This window comes from Lissotriton helveticus, chromosome 7 (genome assembly GCF_964261635.1).
Source record: "Lissotriton helveticus chromosome 7, aLisHel1.1, whole genome shotgun sequence".
Taxonomy (NCBI): domain Eukaryota; kingdom Metazoa; phylum Chordata; class Amphibia; order Caudata; family Salamandridae; genus Lissotriton; species Lissotriton helveticus.
In genome coordinates this window covers 1,544,126,775-1,544,142,992 of record NC_136068.1, presented here as the reverse complement: position 1 = coordinate 1,544,142,992, position 16,218 = coordinate 1,544,126,775, and the positions used below count along the sequence as shown (strand labels likewise).

The window sequence follows — 16,218 nt, the reverse complement described above, 5'->3', positions numbered from 1 at the left end:
GTGTATCTTGCACATGCGTGTTGAGTATAGTCGCGTGTTTTATTGTGACTGGTTTAATGGGTGAATGCAAGAAGGCGAACGTGTGTAGATGAATGAATGGATGACTGAGTGCTTATAGTCACCCATGACTGAAGAGTGTCTTAGACTATATGGGGCCTGGAAGTGGTCCTCTCTTGAAATACAATAGTCACCGAGTTGGCAACGTGACCGAACTATACTTTCATGAACTTCACTAATGAGGCAAACTTGATATCTTTCCATATAACTCCCTCTACTCCACCTTAAGCCTTGGCATGGGGGCGTGACCCGGCTCGACCAATCAGACGGCTGGTCTTCGCATACATCTGGTCCCAGCAGGGAATTATCATGACTCCGCCCCCAGAGAGGGAGGGGCCAGATGTGGACGGGCTCGGTGTGAATGAGTACGCTGCTGAGCCAGCACTTTCAAACTGCCCCGGAGAGCTCAGCAGACAGACACCAGGAAGTGTAACTGACAGCCCCAGCCCACCTCCGGGGTCCATCGGCCGCGCGGAAGAACGACAGTGAAACCCCGCTGCCAAGCCTGGTAAGAGAGTTCGTTTTATTTATTTATTTGTGTACTTCTGTATACAGCGCTCGTCCCATCTAGTGCCGCTGTGACCGCGATATTTATTTTTGCAAATGTATATAGCGCGGACATGACCCGAGGGCATCAGAGCGCTTTACAACAAGCAGGATATGAGGGTTTCAGCCGGTTACATTACTAGTAATTACACTCAAACGATCACTTCAGTGGATGTGTGTGTGCAGGAATAACCAACACATGAACCAGCTACAGCAACTGGGCAGTGGAAATACACGTCTACAACATCAATTTAGATGGTGACGGTCAAACGACGAATAATGAAACAATATGTGGTCTGAAAGGGTACAACGAGGGGCGTGGTTTACCTACGCCATGGGTCCCTAGTTTTAATTTATGTTCTCTATAGGAAACGGTGTTACTCCGTAGTGAGTTCACAGCCCAGTTTAGCATGGAAGGCTGCCAAGAGAAATAGTAAAGAGCGTACTGTTCAGGAGGCATTCACGCTGGATCGCCTCGAGGCGCTTGCGATAGGCAGAACATATAATCGTTTAATAGTCTGTACAGTATATGTGTCGACTTTGGATGCAATATCCGCGTTTAAAGATGCAGTTTAGCGCTGTTTCGGACCAGTGATGCCGTCGCATTGCTCAGCATCACGGGGTCCTCAAACTAACATTTAACAAAGGGTCCCTTGCAGCAGTCTCAGTGGTAGCACATTGAAGCCCTCTTCTTGCTGCCAATGCCTGTTTCCTAGTTTCCGCTGCCTGTATTTCTGTCTGCTTGGTCTGTCTCAAAGCGCTCAGGGGTGAGGGTAGATGTGAGCTCGGGAGGGTGTTTGAAGGTGGTGGGAGAGGGGCCTTTTAGGGTGCGTGAGCTCCACTAAGTGGGGCCATCCTTGACAGTAAGACAGTTCAGTAGGTCAATGTGCTTGTTGCTGAGATTCTTTATGCAACTCCAACCTGCATTCCAAGACCCGATTCCAGCCTGCAAAGTCAATAAAATAAGTTTACTGTATTAATTCAGGTGTCACAAAGAGGACGTCTGCGCCCAAAAGGGTTATTTAGACGAGACATCCACAGTCGCTCAAAGCTCCCTGCAGTGGGAGGAAGAAAGCTTGTTGGCACTGTGCAGTGTATCCACTTAGATTAATAGCTGCAGAGTTGTGCATCTTGGTTCATGTGACAGGGGTGCGGCCAGCGTTGTCTGTTTTTTTTCTCCAGACAGGGTGGGGTACCTGGGATTCTCCTCTGCCGGCTTCCGCCTCCCCCTCAAGCCCCCGAGGGACAGTGCTGAAAACACTTGCTGCATGTCGATCGAGTTAATACAAAGAACGTATTCATAGGAGGAACAGGAACTCAAGGGGAAAGGGCGGGGGCTAGCCTACTATGCACCCCCCAACTTCTCCCGGCCCCCTACCCCCCTCAAATTCACAAATGCGAGTCACCAGTTCAACGCCCCACTTTTCCCGCCCCCCCAGCCAGTCTCCCAGAATACGAATCATGTCCCCCCACCACCCCCAAAATGAACTTTATTAGTAAAATCCCGAGAGAAAGAGCCGCGCCGCTGCGTTCTTTTCTGGCCGCAAACACGCGATTCATTGAACGATACAAGTGTTTTTAAATTATGAACATTGGACAGTTTTACAACAAGTATCGTCGACACCATGTGCCAGAATGAACCGAGGAGACATTTTCCTGGTGTTTCTTTTAGGTATCTTAACAGTGCAGCAGAAAGCTGACATACGTTTCATGGGCATCTCACTTGAGGCCCGAAGTGGATTTAATCGGACTTATGCATAGATATGTCAATTATCAATTAATTAGAGAACCGCCCCCCCTCCGCACCCCGAGGTGTATAGCCAGTTAATGGGACAGTGTAGGGGGCATCTCTACAGGGTTTTAAGTGGGCCGGGTCCCTCCGGGTCTCACACCAAGAAGTAATTAAAAACGGGCATTACACGGGTCCCCATTGGCCACTACATTCACGTTCTCAACTTTACTGTCAAATAACATTGATCGATTTCTGAAAACTGAATGCGATGACGTTAAGGTAATCCATGGCAGCGGTTTAGTTCCTGTTTACATTTCACATTTTTTACTCAATATTGCATTCCATGAGAGTATTAGCTATTTTCTATTTTTTGTGTAGCATATTACTGTTGTAAAGTCCATACTTTAAACGAAGTCACCTCCAGCTGTTTCTAACTGGCCATGACTAAGCGCCCTGGCGTTCGCAAAGGCAGTGCGAGTTACTCTTAGCGCCTTTCGATGAGTCAGACAGGTGTTCAGAATACATGGTCAATCACTCTTTGGCCTCTCTGCAGAGCAGCACAGCGCAATGATCACACACTCCCGTTGGAACTGTGATCCTGTACAAATGTGTGTGAAGGGCCAGAAAGTTGTCAACATTTTGACAAGGTGGGTGTGTTGTGTGTTTGGGGGTGGTGAAGTGAAGGAGATGTGAGGAAGTGCATTCAGAGAGTCAGAAGAGGGTGCTGAAGAGGAAAGAGTAGAGGTGTAATATATGCATACATATTGGTGCCTGATTCTATACCCTCATCTCCCCCTTCTTTGTCTGCTTGTCTTATTAACTGTCGCTCCTTACCCAGACATGCCTTGGATATATATAACTTACTCATGGAAAGTGCCCGGGATCTGGTGTTTCTGACAGATACTTGGCTTAAGGATTGGCTGGCGGTTGACAAAGCCCTATCCATCCCTCATAAATTTTCTATCAGACATCTCGATCGTTTGGGAAAAATGGTGGAAGGCTTGTTAATAGACACCGCTCCTTCTACTCATACTCCATCTCTAAACTGGCGACTGGTAATATCACTGAAGGTTTGTTGTTCACCATTGTTCTATCTCGCACCATCGCTCTTTCGGGTGCCATCAGCTATTGGCCACTTGATGCTCCAGCTGACACTCTCCTTCCTCTTGCTTACACTCATGGCCAATTAACCCCTTTTCATGTGAAATTCGTGGCACTAGGGGATTTCAATCTTCATGTTGATGATCCCGACAGTAGACCAGTTCAACCATTTGTGTCCTCTTTGGAAGGTTTTAATTTGGAACAATTGGTCAGGGGACCTATTCATCTGGCTGGCCATACACTTGATCTAATTTTTTCATCTACTGATTCGATGAAGGTCAGACCGGCACTTAAGCTTTCTTGGCACGGCCATTCTATGATCCCTTGCAGCATTTTTTCCCCTTCGCCCGTAGGGTTCAATGACCAATCATTAAAACCTTCCAGACCTTGGGCCAAGATAACTGAAGCAGGTTTTTTGCAGACTTTGCAGCCTACTTCCTATATCGGCAATGGATTTCTGAAATCTGATGTTTTCAGCTTTAATAACTGGTTTATCTCTGCTTTAGATACGATCACCCCCATCAGAACAAACTCCTCCAGCAGATCATCTCCTTGCGCACCTTGGTTCTCGGAGGCTCCTAAGGCTGAAAAATCATCTTGTAAAAGACTTGAACGGCACTGGAGGAGGGCTTATGATAACGAGGAAAAAGTAATTTACCTATCTGCGTTGAAATGTTACCATTCCTCTATCCAGAAAGCAAATACATTTTTCACTGCTTCTTCTATTTCCGAGCCAGCTAATAAGGCACATTAACTTTTTAAACGTGCAAAAAAAAAATCTGTCCTTTACAGCTACAGAAAATGTTCTCGCTCCCTCGATGGAACTCTGCCAAGATCTCTCTAATTTATTTCATGAGAAAGTTCAAAATATTTTCATCCTATTCACTGCTCCAACCTCATCTGATGTGGTCATCCGTGTCTTCACATCTCCAGGCCCTCTGCTTAGGAGGGTTGACCCAATTTCCTTGGCTTATTCAGTGTCTGAATTGGCAAGATGTAAATCTGGATCTCCGCTAGACCCCTGTCCTCCAGCCTTCCTAAAGTTAGCTGCTGATGTGTTCCACTTTACTGGAAACATGCACTATTTCCCCCTCTGCTAAAGTAGCCATTGGCGGAATCTCCGGTTCTGAGTAACTTTAGGGCCATTTCTCTCCTCCCCAATGTAGCAAAACGTTTAGCAGGTCAACAAACAACTGAACTGGGTGCTGCCCTGGCCCCAACTCTGATGGCCAGAAACCTTGTGGTAACATTTGACACGCATCTCACCTTTGAACCTCAAATTAGGTCCCTTTCTGCTTCTTATTTTGCCACTCATAGATCCCTCAGAAGGATGCTCCACCTAATTCCAGTGGACTCCAGAAAAACGGTTGTCCATGCTCTGGTAACGGCAAAACTGGACTATGCTAATAGTCTATGTTTAGGTCTACTGATTTTCCTTATCCAATGGCTTCAATTTATCCAGAATTCTGCTGCCCGCCTCATCTTGAATATTCCCCCAGGCTCACCAATTTCTCCTCACGTGCGGTATCTTCACCGGCTTCCCCTTATTAAGAGAATTCAATTTGAGACATTTACTCGAGTTTTTAGAACCTACACTCACAGGGGCATTTATATCTTAGGAGGAGACTTGAGCCTTACTCCCAGTCCAGAGCTTTTCGGTCCAACAACTGTAAGCTTCTGTATGTTCCCGGCATACTCGAATCCGGACGAGGCGGACTCCTTCACATATCTGGCTTCCAAATTGTGGAACTCTTTGCCGCTCAGTCTGCACTGCAGCCCTTCAGAATCAGTCTTCAGACTCAACCTCAAAACCTTTTTGTTTGATTCCTCTCATATGGCTGTATAATCTTTGTTCCCCCTTCACTCTTGTTTGCTTTCTACCTGCGCCGGGACACCTCCTTGGACGTTGCTGTGCGCTACACAAATGCCATGAATTGAGTTGAATTGAATATATGTCTTACAAAAGGTAAACGTAACATGAGTGATTGAGACACTTGGAAGAGCACAGCCGCTTTCACAGGCCCCAGAAATGTTACATTCACAGTATCAAAATTTCAGACATGAAACATTTTTAATAATAATAATTTACAACAAAATCCTTGTTTTTTACTAATTCATCTTAAACAGTTAACAACCTTTGAGAAAGCCCAAGAGTTATGGCTGGTTTAAGGTGTATGTCAATTGTAATATATTGGGATGCAACCAAAATACCAGTCGGTCTGCACACTATTGGAAAAACACAAATTTAGTATACATATTTAGACAAACCCTTAGTTACGTAGGCCACACCCCTCTTAGAGACCCCCACTTTTTTCACCATACTTAAAACGCTGCTCTTCTAGACATCACTTTGTTTACAAGAAGACAAGGGAACCCAAAAGGTATGCAATAGGGACCTTGGGCAGTATCATTTTACACAAAACAATGGTCCCTAATTGTGGACAGGATAAAGTTCAGGAACAATAATCATACACCTGATAAGTAGTATGTCTTTTGTCCAGCCGGACAAGAAGTTTATTATAAACGTTCTAGTAAATAAAATAAGATTTGAGAACCAACAGATAACAAGTGGGCACAGCCGTGACCCACAACATTCAAGACAAAACAACGAAGGAATGGCCAAAAGGGCAAAGCAAAAATCTGTCTGTATACTTGTGGTCAATGTATTTTAGAAAAGGGGGGTGGTGATGGACAGAGTTTCTGAATGATGCAGAATACTCTTACCAAGTCAAGAGATCATGGTTTTAATCCATCACCGTTTTTTAGCTCACTGCACCATCCCAGCTCAGAACCTGGCTATATGCAAATTAGTCTGTTCCTGTCCCAGTGCATGATGGGAACAGGGCAAACCAAACTACCAAGCCAATTCTTATACTGGGAAGGAAACAAGCTCCAGGGGACCGGTTTCTGGCATCACAGCCTTTTTCAGCCCGACTTGTGGTCAATGTTACAGACTCAATTTCTTATAACTACACCATCGCATTAAACAATATTGCATTATCATATTGCATATGGGGTTTTTTGTCGACGTTTCGATGCCTTTTTAAATGTGGGACATCATCATCAGGACAAGAATTATCATCATTATTGTCTTGCACATCAGTTAATAACACTATGCCTTTTATCGCATTAATGAGTGATTCCTCGCGGGCTCAGGTAGAATAGAGGGTCATCGCGGCTGGATGTGCTGTCATTTGAGTCGAGTCCAGAGTCTCGAATTTAAATGTCTGGAGCCGCCAGATCGGAGCGTAATGGCTCAATTTGAAAAAGCCGGGGGCACTATGGCCGATGCGGCAGTCCGATGGGAAAAAAAACCCCAAAAAACAAAAAACTTCTAGACATCACTGGTACATTTAATGGAACAGTACTGGCAGTTCTTTCGAGATAATTTTAGTGAAGTCATATCAAGACTTTTTTAAAGACAGTCCCAGCCTCAGTTACGGGGACTGGTGAGACGTGCTTCACTTCTGGATAGACCTGCATGCATGTAACGAGACAGTAGTAGCATCACTCATACTTGTCTTAAGATCTTGCAGTATGCTTGTTGGGACAAACCTGGCAGTTCTATAGAGATTTGCAGTGTCTACAATCGGGCCATGCCTGCACCCCTGCAGTGTTTATTTGTCTGGTGGGGCCTGGTGAAACAATAACTTTTGGACCTCCTTTTCAGATTCACTCTCTACCACGGGGCAAATGTGCCCCATATCTCTCCATAGCCCATCTCTCACATACATTTCATTTGTTTTAAAACCGGGGTAGAGGCTGACTTTACCAACAAGAATGTATATGTCCCCAAGTGAACCCTTTTATTAGCAACAAGACGGGGGGAAAAACATAAGTTCCTAACCTATTTTATGCAGTTTGCCTGCTGCTCTTTGATAACCGTTAATAACAGTCACTGTTCTGTATTAGGGTTCTATCTTATGAACTGCAGTAACACAAGGATCTTTGTCACAAATGCAGAAATCCACTCAGCTAGCCATATAAAATTTAGATCTGGGATCTGCACTGTATGCGTTCTTTACAACAATCATATTAACCCTCTGCGCTACTTTATGAAGAGTCAAACCTCCGATCTCTCTCTGTAGCAGATTCATTAACCACAAGAGTTATCTTGACATTTTTTTTTGCTGCCTGAAAGCTGGACGCACAAGAAACTCTGCAGTGGGTGTTTTTACACTGCTAAACACAGTGCCCCCTCCAGGGTCGGACTGGGAATAGAAAGCAGCCCTGGCAAACTGCTCAGCCGCCCCCCCATGGGGTAAGGGGGAGTGCAGCCGAGCAGTTTGCGATGGCCGGTTACGGTCGATTTTGTTACAGACACCCGGTAACAAAAAAGGCCGCCCTCGGGCCGAAAACCGGCCCCCACCCTAGCGGCCTACCTGAGAAATGCCCGGTGCCCGCTATGGCCAGTCCGGCCCTGGCCCCCTCCCCCCAAGGTCAGCGCCCCGTGCAGCCGCACCAGTCGCACTGCCCTAAAGCCGTCCCTGTATGCAGGCTTCTGGCATGTTTGTTTGGACAGTACAGCAGTTCTCTAGATATCTGCAGAGTCTACAAAGGGACCATGCCTGCACCCCTGCAGCCTGCATTTGTCTGGAGACCTCTGGTATGTTTTTTGGGACAGTCAGCGTAAAGCTCTCAAGAACCTGAATTTAAACAGTGTCGATCCCTTTCCAGAGATCTGCAGTCTGTGCCTAGAGATCTGTGCTGCATGTATGGGAGATGGAAATAGCCCTTCTCTAGAAAGCAACAGTATATTTAAATGGGTTCTCTTTACACTTTTCCAGAGCAAACATTTCTGTAGCTGCGCTGCACATTTTTTGGGACATTATTGGTGCTTCTCTAGAGATCTGCAGTATATTTGCATTGTACTGACAGTTCACAAGAGATCTGAAGACCTATAGTAGGGCTGGACTGACATCCCTAGAAAGCTGCAACTTCATGTAACAGAGCTCTTCTCCAGACAGTACCTGAGCTCACGTGCCTGGTGATCCATGGTACATTTGTTAGGATAGCACTGGCACTTCTCCGTGTCTGGAGAAGATATAATGGGACTGTAAATGCCCTTCGTGTGAGATCTGCAGTACACTAAAGGCGACAGTGGCAGCAGTTTTCATGAGTGCACTTAGGTGGAGTTCTGCAATATATTTAACCGGACAGTATTTACTTCTCCACATTTCTCCTTGCTTTTCTGGCTTTGCATGTATGCTGCACTGTACAGCAAACATACGAGGAAGGAAAAGATTTTAAACTTGTCTAGCCACACCCTTCCAGTACAAAACCTGTGCTACACTCAGGCACGCACCATAGTGTGGTGGTGCTAAGGTGTGTGACTGGTGCACTGCAGCTGAAATCAGCTCCTGTGCGAGGGAGAGGGGAGAAGAGAGCCTTAGCTCTGTAGCTATGCTGCTCTCCTGCTCCCTCCCTGTCACGCAACATAACGCAGCATCTTTGGCTGCTGCGCTGCGTTCCGTGATTCTTTTGAGAATCTAGGCTATTTGTGTACAAATGGAGCTTGCAAGAGAGAAGAAAGAGGAGGGTCGCCACTGGAGGAAGAGCAGCCCCCAGAGAGTGTATCCCAGCCTCTGCGCTAGTCCCTGCAGGAGGCTGTGGGGAGATGAGTTTCCAAGACTATTCTCAGAGGACAGAAAGGCGGCATCAGTCTAGCAAATGATTTGAACTGAGGGATGCACTGGGCCCGGGTTGGCACCGGGCAGCTGCCTGGCTTTGTGAATACAATGTGAACCCGCCCAGCAGCTCCCTTGTCACCTTTTGGACATTTGTGTATTGAGTATCTTCTATTTTAAGATCATACAAAACACTGTAAATGTATTTAAAACACCATGAGACATTACAAGTAGAGTGTAGCAAACAATCGTTTGTTGTACATCGGGCCTCGCCCCACACCACCTTGATTGAACTAGGCCTTGACTAGATATCTGCTCCTACTCAGAGAGCTGAGCCGGATTAGTGAGCCCAACTTTCTGCTGCAGAGCCAGTCCTTGTAGCACTGGCTGCCGGGAAGCCCCAGCATCCCACTTTTTTAGTGCGTGTCCGGATCCCAGTGCTGAAATGGGTCAGCACCAACAGCAAAAACATTTGTGCCTCCCTCTTCCCTTAAATAATCTTAACCTTGGTGAAGAAAAATGACACTCATTATCACCACCTAAGAGTAAAGACAAGTATTGACAATATCATTAGGACTGAATTATGGCTCCTGATACAGACTGATTTCCTGTGCCAATGCCGTTTGGAAAAAATGATTTCTGCTGATGTTGTGTTAAATCCGCACATGATGTGTACCCTTGCGTTCCTTATAACACTTCTGCATGTTTGTGTCACGATGCTAGGTGCAGCACCCCCGCTAATTTGGGTATTTTTATTTATCGTTCAATATCGCAGACAAGTACATAGAAGCACAAAAAATGATTTTCAACCCACAATACTAAAAAGACAAACATTTCCACCCTGTAGTGAACAAGAAGAGATACACTTTATCTGCAGCCCATAATGTGAAAAAAAGGATATTCCATGCCCTCCTGGATATCACAGGGACCCCCTCAAATATTTGTGTCAAGGGTTTCAGTTAAACCACAACAAAGATGGCCGCGCCTCTAAGAGACTTAACATGTAAGATAACAAGGCCCCCTTCGGGAGCCATTCTGTGTGCTGCTCAGTGGTGGCCCATGCCTTGTGTCACACGTGACACAGCCTCTGGGCTTTTAGTCAACAATGCTGTGCATTCCGGGACTCGTGGTTTTGCTTTTCCAATGACAGGCATATACAGTTCTAGTTGTTAAACAGTGAGGACGGTTTGAAGATGTCTCCTCCCGCACAGGATACATCACTCCCCCCACCCCCAGCGTTGCGAACACGTGCTCTCCACGAGCTGGAGATCCAGCTAACCACAGCCTCCTTTGATGCTTGGTGTGTTTATTTAGTTCTGCTTTTATCTGGTGCAGTGTGTTTTTTAACCCACACAACGGTTTTAAAGGCCGTTCCTCTAAACCTGAGCACCATCTCGTCGAACCGTGGAAGAAAACACACGTTAAACATTAAACTCTGTTTGCACAATCTGACCAAGGACTGTGACGAAGCAGGCCCACCAGGAAGGGGGTATTCTGAGGGGCGGCTCTGCCATGTTGCTACATACATTCGTGACGCAGAGGGGCGGCTCCGCCATGTTGCTGCATAGATGTGTGATGCAGATGGGCTGCTCCGCCATGTGCTGCATACATGTGTGACGCAGTTGGAATGGAACCCCTCCTGCTTACCCCAATCCTTCATGCCCATAAATTAGCTCATCAGATTCAATATATTTACAGTGCCTTTCCTTCCATTAATTCTCCTACCATTCCCATTGTTACTCCACTGGGCACTTCTTCGCTGTCGTACTGTGCGTGTTCACTTTGAGGACTTGTATGATTGTCTCCTAACACCATCTCCTTTCGTGCGTTCATTCACAAGTGTCTTCTGTACGTAGTGGTGATTTAATAAGTGACTTAGCTCTCTCCAATTCAACACTAAGTCCTGGATGCTGCCACCAAGGCATTATACTCTACTAAGGCCTACAGACCTACCTAAAACACTCCAGGTTTTAAGTGGAAGCCAATCACACTAGAACATCTTGTGATCCTACTGTTCTCTTTAAGCCTACTGATTGTCAATTGGGCCCCAGTCCATTGTGGTCCAGTCCAGAGATGTCAGGTCATCCCATGTGTGGCGTGAGGGGCTCATCCAGTCCAGAGATCACAGAATGTCCTATCTTAGGTGCGAGTAGTGTACATCGTACACGTATTACAAGTTATCCAACGTACGGTGTGAGTAGTTCATCCATTCCAGAGATCCCAAGTTTTGCAATGTGAGGTGTGCGTAGATCTTCGATGCAGGCAAGATATTTCAGGCTCACATTTGAGGTGTGAGCAGCTTGTCCAGTTCAGTGGTGTCAGTTTATCTCGTGGGAGGCGTGAGTGTGTGTAACTTGCAAGAGATGTCACGTTATCCCATGTGAGAAGTGAGTAACTCACACAGTCTAGGTATGTCAAGTTATCCAATGTGAGGTGTGAGTAGGGCTTCTACGCAACAGACTTCAGGTTAACCTATGTCACAGCTTAGCTGCTCTCCCCATCCAGAGATGTCAAGTTATCTCACGTGAGATGTCAGCATTTCTATCATTTCAGGGATCCCAAACTCTCTCTTACGAGGTGTGAGCAGGACAGCCCTAGAAGTGATGTGCGTAGCTCGTCCAATCCAGAGATGCGGGCTATCTCATGCGAGGTACGTCTTGGTTTAGCGCATAAACACCAGCATCTAAGAAGAGGAAGTGGGAGATTACAAAAAATAATAATAATCTGGAGAATATATTTCGTGCATTTACTACTATTGAAGCAGAGACAATTTCAGATGGGAGACAGTCATAATAAAGCCATTTTTGGCTTAATAAATCGGGAGCCTTCAATCTGAATGGGGTCTAATGGCATGTTTGCGTAGGGGCGAGAAAGAGGTGTCATGTTAGCTCGTCCAATCCAGACATCTACCATTGTTCCAAGTCAAGATGTACAAACTCATCCAGTCCAGGTTTTGTCGTTACACTCTGGTTTGTTTGGCAGTCCTAGGGGCGCAGATTGGTCAGTAAGATTGGGGGGGGGGGGGGGGGCAGGGAGCTTCAGATGTTTCGACAATCAGGCTAGCAATAAATGTTTTAAATACATTATAGGACAAGCAGAGTACATGAGAGGGGCTTACAGGGCAGTGGAAAGGGAGAGGGATGCGAATTAGTAGGAGTACTACGAGTGAAAACATAATAGTTTGTAAAATAGCCTATATTTTTGAGGACTTTCAAAACAGAGAGGGAGAGAGTGTGTGTGTTTTTTCTGTGTGTATGTAAAATGTACGGGTGAAATCCGACTGGCATCGCACAATACCGGACTGAAGGCACCTGTAGCCAGTTATTTATTAGAAAATGCATTGGGGGATGGGGGGGGTAACAACCAAACTCCTCCCCTGAAGCTATGGGTAGTCCTGCATTTCTAATAGAAAAAGCAATATCGCAAGTACCAGCGGGTACAGAAGACAACTTGTGGTCTCTTTCGATTCCTTTCGGCTGATCCCTGGTCGAAACCTGAGTGCTGAATTTTCAAACGCTCCTTCAGTTTGTGGCTGTTTCGGTGCCCCGGAGAGGAAGCAGTTAATGCACACTGAGCGGGGTTGTTTCCGGTATGGAACATCTTGGGGGAGGGGGTTCAGGCAATTCTCGATGAGCTCATATGGTGGAAAGCTCAGCCGCAGGTTCATCAGATCGTTTCTGCAGTCAGAGAGCGCAAGAACCGAACCCATACCCCAGGGGTGGAACCCACGTGACTCTGTGCCAGGAGGCGGCGTTGGAAACCCAAACTGGATAAAGATGCTAACAGCAGACAAGGCCCACCAGGCTGATCTAGCCCTCCTCCACCCAGTGCTTAATTTGTGAAATGTTAAGTGCCAGGGCTATGACCAGGAGGCCACTGCAGCTTGCACCACCCATCGCCCCTATCATTGCTGCCAAAATAACTACTAACCATCTCTCTCGCATGTAAGTGCGACAGTTCGGATTATTCCAGGTCCCCAAAACTAAAGGAATGGCTCGGGAGGCAGGTATTAGAAATGTTTTAATGTATATTGGTTTCCTAAACAACTGTTATACAGCCCATCTCTAAATCACATGAGCAGCGCCACCTTGTGGCAGACTGCCCTAAGTGTGGTGTTGACTATTAGGTGCTGGTGCCCAGCACCAGAAACCAATTAAGTGCAGGTGCTCAGCACCGGAAAGCTCCGGCTCAAATTAAGCACTGCTTTCTTCTGGCAGCGTCACACACCCTACCTGCCTGCGTCTTCTTCTTAGGTCTGGCGTTGGCCAAGACCTTATGTTTTTAATAATATATATACTAAACACACTTACAAGGGCTTTCAGTTATCCCTCTCCATTCATTGGTCTGCTGAGGTGCCATTCACATTTTGCTTCCATCTACCACAGCATAGAGCATGGCACACGGACCAGCCCACTTCAGCCATTGGCTTACCTGGCTGTCAATCAGGGCATAGGGCTCTTGCACAATGTGCCCAGTCGAGCTACAAGAAAGCCCTTCTTTGCCAATGGACTGCTGGGGCAATGTTTTTACATAAAAATGTATAGTTTAGCTACTCAACAATGATTGTTTTCATACAATGTGTGCCTTTGTACAAACGTCACCCACAAACAAAATAGCATTGGCAAAGCCAAAATGTCAGCAGCCAATGCCAGACTACTAGCTATGCCAGTACTTGCTTCACTTTGGTTCTGTGATGCAGTCGTGCCTATCTCATTTAGTATTGTAATATTTTCTCATATCTCGCCTATTATTTCATTGTTCTGTAACTTAACATATGTTTCACAGAGCCCTTGTACGTTATTCAGTGTTTACATGGAATATCGCACTGAAGTCATTCACCGGATTCTCCTAAACCACTGCAACATGGACTCGTGTGCCAAGGCCCAGTGGGATCAGGACCGCAATGGTGGGATGATCCACAATAAGAAATGCCATGGACTAGTGTCAAAGAACCAAGATCGTAGATTATCCATCCCCGGCTCCATGCAATGGATCACCTCATACAAATGGACGAATCAGTGCCACGTCCAGTTTTAAAACCTTACAGTACAGGAGCCATGCATGCATAAGCTTAAGAGAGATGCTCTGATATGTAGTTAAAGTATATTTGCATGCCTATGCACAGACTACCTTTGCCTTGTTGCGAACTTTACCTTCTTCTGGACCTACGCTTGCTCATCCACCTTTCCCCTAAAACACTTGAAAGGCTGAGCGCTCAGGTTTCCATGGCCTATGCTCTTTCGGGCCGTGGACCTGGCAATAAGCAGGTTTATTTGCGGGGAGTCGCCGGGTGTCAGGTCCCCAAGCGTGAAGAGTTTTCCCCAGCCGCGAGCCCATGCGGCGGTGTAGAATCGACACGCATACTTAAATCCCTCACATATAGGAGGAGAAACACTTGGAAGTTCCAGTGTCCCGATTACACAGAAGGTCGTAATCTTTTTTAGATATTTTGTCTACCTCAGGTGGCAGTGAAGCCTTAGCGTGCTTCACCCGCGCAGGGCCGGCTCTAGGCTCATGGTGGCCCTGTGCAGGGAGCGTAGGTGGTGGCCCCGGAAGAAGGGGTCCTGACGGGGCGGAGCTCAGGAAGGTGTTTTAATAATACGTCCAGAAAAGTCGTTAGATGACCAGTACCTGCGGCTGCTCCTACCCTTCCGAATTCGTCTCAGAACGATACAATTTAGGAGGAGGGCATTGTAACACACGACATGAGGGACTGGGCGCACAAACAGCTGCAGTGCCAGGGCCATGACAGGGGCACCGGACCCCCACAAAAATGCAGGAGGCCTGAGCCTGCAATGGGAGGGGGTTATTGTTAAACAAATAGGCATGTTCATTAAAAAAATAATCATATCTACAACTACAGGGGGTACAATGAGGTCAGCACACATGCTGCTGGTAGCCCTGTGAGTGGAGATGGGGCGGGGGAAGACTCACCCATCTCGTCCTCATAGCTGCCAAGGTTTCAGATTGCCATACGTGACATTTTCATAATTTCAGTGTAATTATGAGTGACATTTCAATGACTATGAGGGACACTTTTTTGCGGGCAAAATTAAGCAATGAAGACGATCAACACATGTAAATATCAGAAATAACACCACAAAGAGCGTTCCAATCGAAACACGTCAGTCTTTTGAATAAACTACTACGGCAACTATATCTCACAATGCAAGCTTTTCTCTGTGTGTGACCACGACGCTTTCGCTCTCTCTATCCCTCTCCTCTCTATCCTTTTATCCCTCTCCTGTCTCTTTTTATCCCTCTCCCCTCTGTCTCTTTTTATCCCTCTCCTCTCTCTCACGCGCTCACTCTCTATCCCTCTCCTCTGTTATTATCCCTCTCCCCCTCTCGCACGCACTCTCTCTCTATCCCTCTCCTCTCTAACCTTTTATCCCTCTCCTCTCTGTCTCTTTGTATCCCTCTCCCCCTCTCGCACGCTCTCTCTCTCTCCTCTCCATCCTTTTATCCCTCTCCTGTCTCTTTTTATCCCTCTCCACTCTGTCTCTTTTTATTCTTCTCCTCTCTCTCTCATGCGCTCGCTCCCTATCCCTCTCTTTTTATCCCTCTCCCCTCTCTGTCTCTTTGTATCCCTCTCCTCTCTCACACACTTGCTCTCTAGCCCTCTCCTCTCTGTCTTTACCCCTCCCCCCTCTTGCACGCTCTCTCTCTCTATCCTTTTATCCCTGTCCTGTCTCTTTTTATCCCTCTCCACTCTGTCTCTTTTTATTCTTCTCCTCTCTCTCATGCGCTCGCTCCCTATCCCTCTCTTTTTATCCATCTCTCCCCTCTCGCACGCTCTCTCTCTATCCCTCTCCTCTCTAACCTTTTATCCCTCTCCTCTCTGTCTCTTTGTATCCCTCTCCCCCTCTCGCACGCTCTCTCTATCCCTCTCCTCTCTAACCTTTTATCCCTCTCCTCTCTGTCTCTTTGTATCCCTCTCCCCCTCTCGCACGCTCTCTCTATCCCTCTCCTCTCTAACCTTTTATCCCTCTCCTCTCTGTCTCTTTGTATCCCTCTCTCCCTCTCGCACGCTCTCTCTCTATCCCTCTCTAGCCTTTTATCCCTCTCCCCTCTCTGTCTCTTTGTATCCCTCTCCTCTCTCACGCGCTCAATCTCTAGCCCTCTCCTCTCTGTCATTATCCCTCTCGCACCAGG

The 16,218-nt window shown here is 46.6% G+C and overlaps 1 protein-coding gene across 2 annotated transcripts in view; it reads left to right on the top strand.

Moving 5' to 3' along the window:
* Positions 1-380: 380 nt before the first annotated feature.
* Positions 381-16,218, top strand: part of LOC144770469 (CD82 antigen-like) — a 206,868-nt gene continuing 191,030 nt past the window's right edge. The window contains exon 1 of one of the 2 annotated variants that reach the window (XM_078654994.1): positions 381-565. The gene's annotated coding sequence lies outside the window, so the exon portion shown is untranslated. The remainder of the gene's footprint in view (positions 566-16,218) is intronic. The other variant, XM_078654993.1, reaches the window with a different exon arrangement.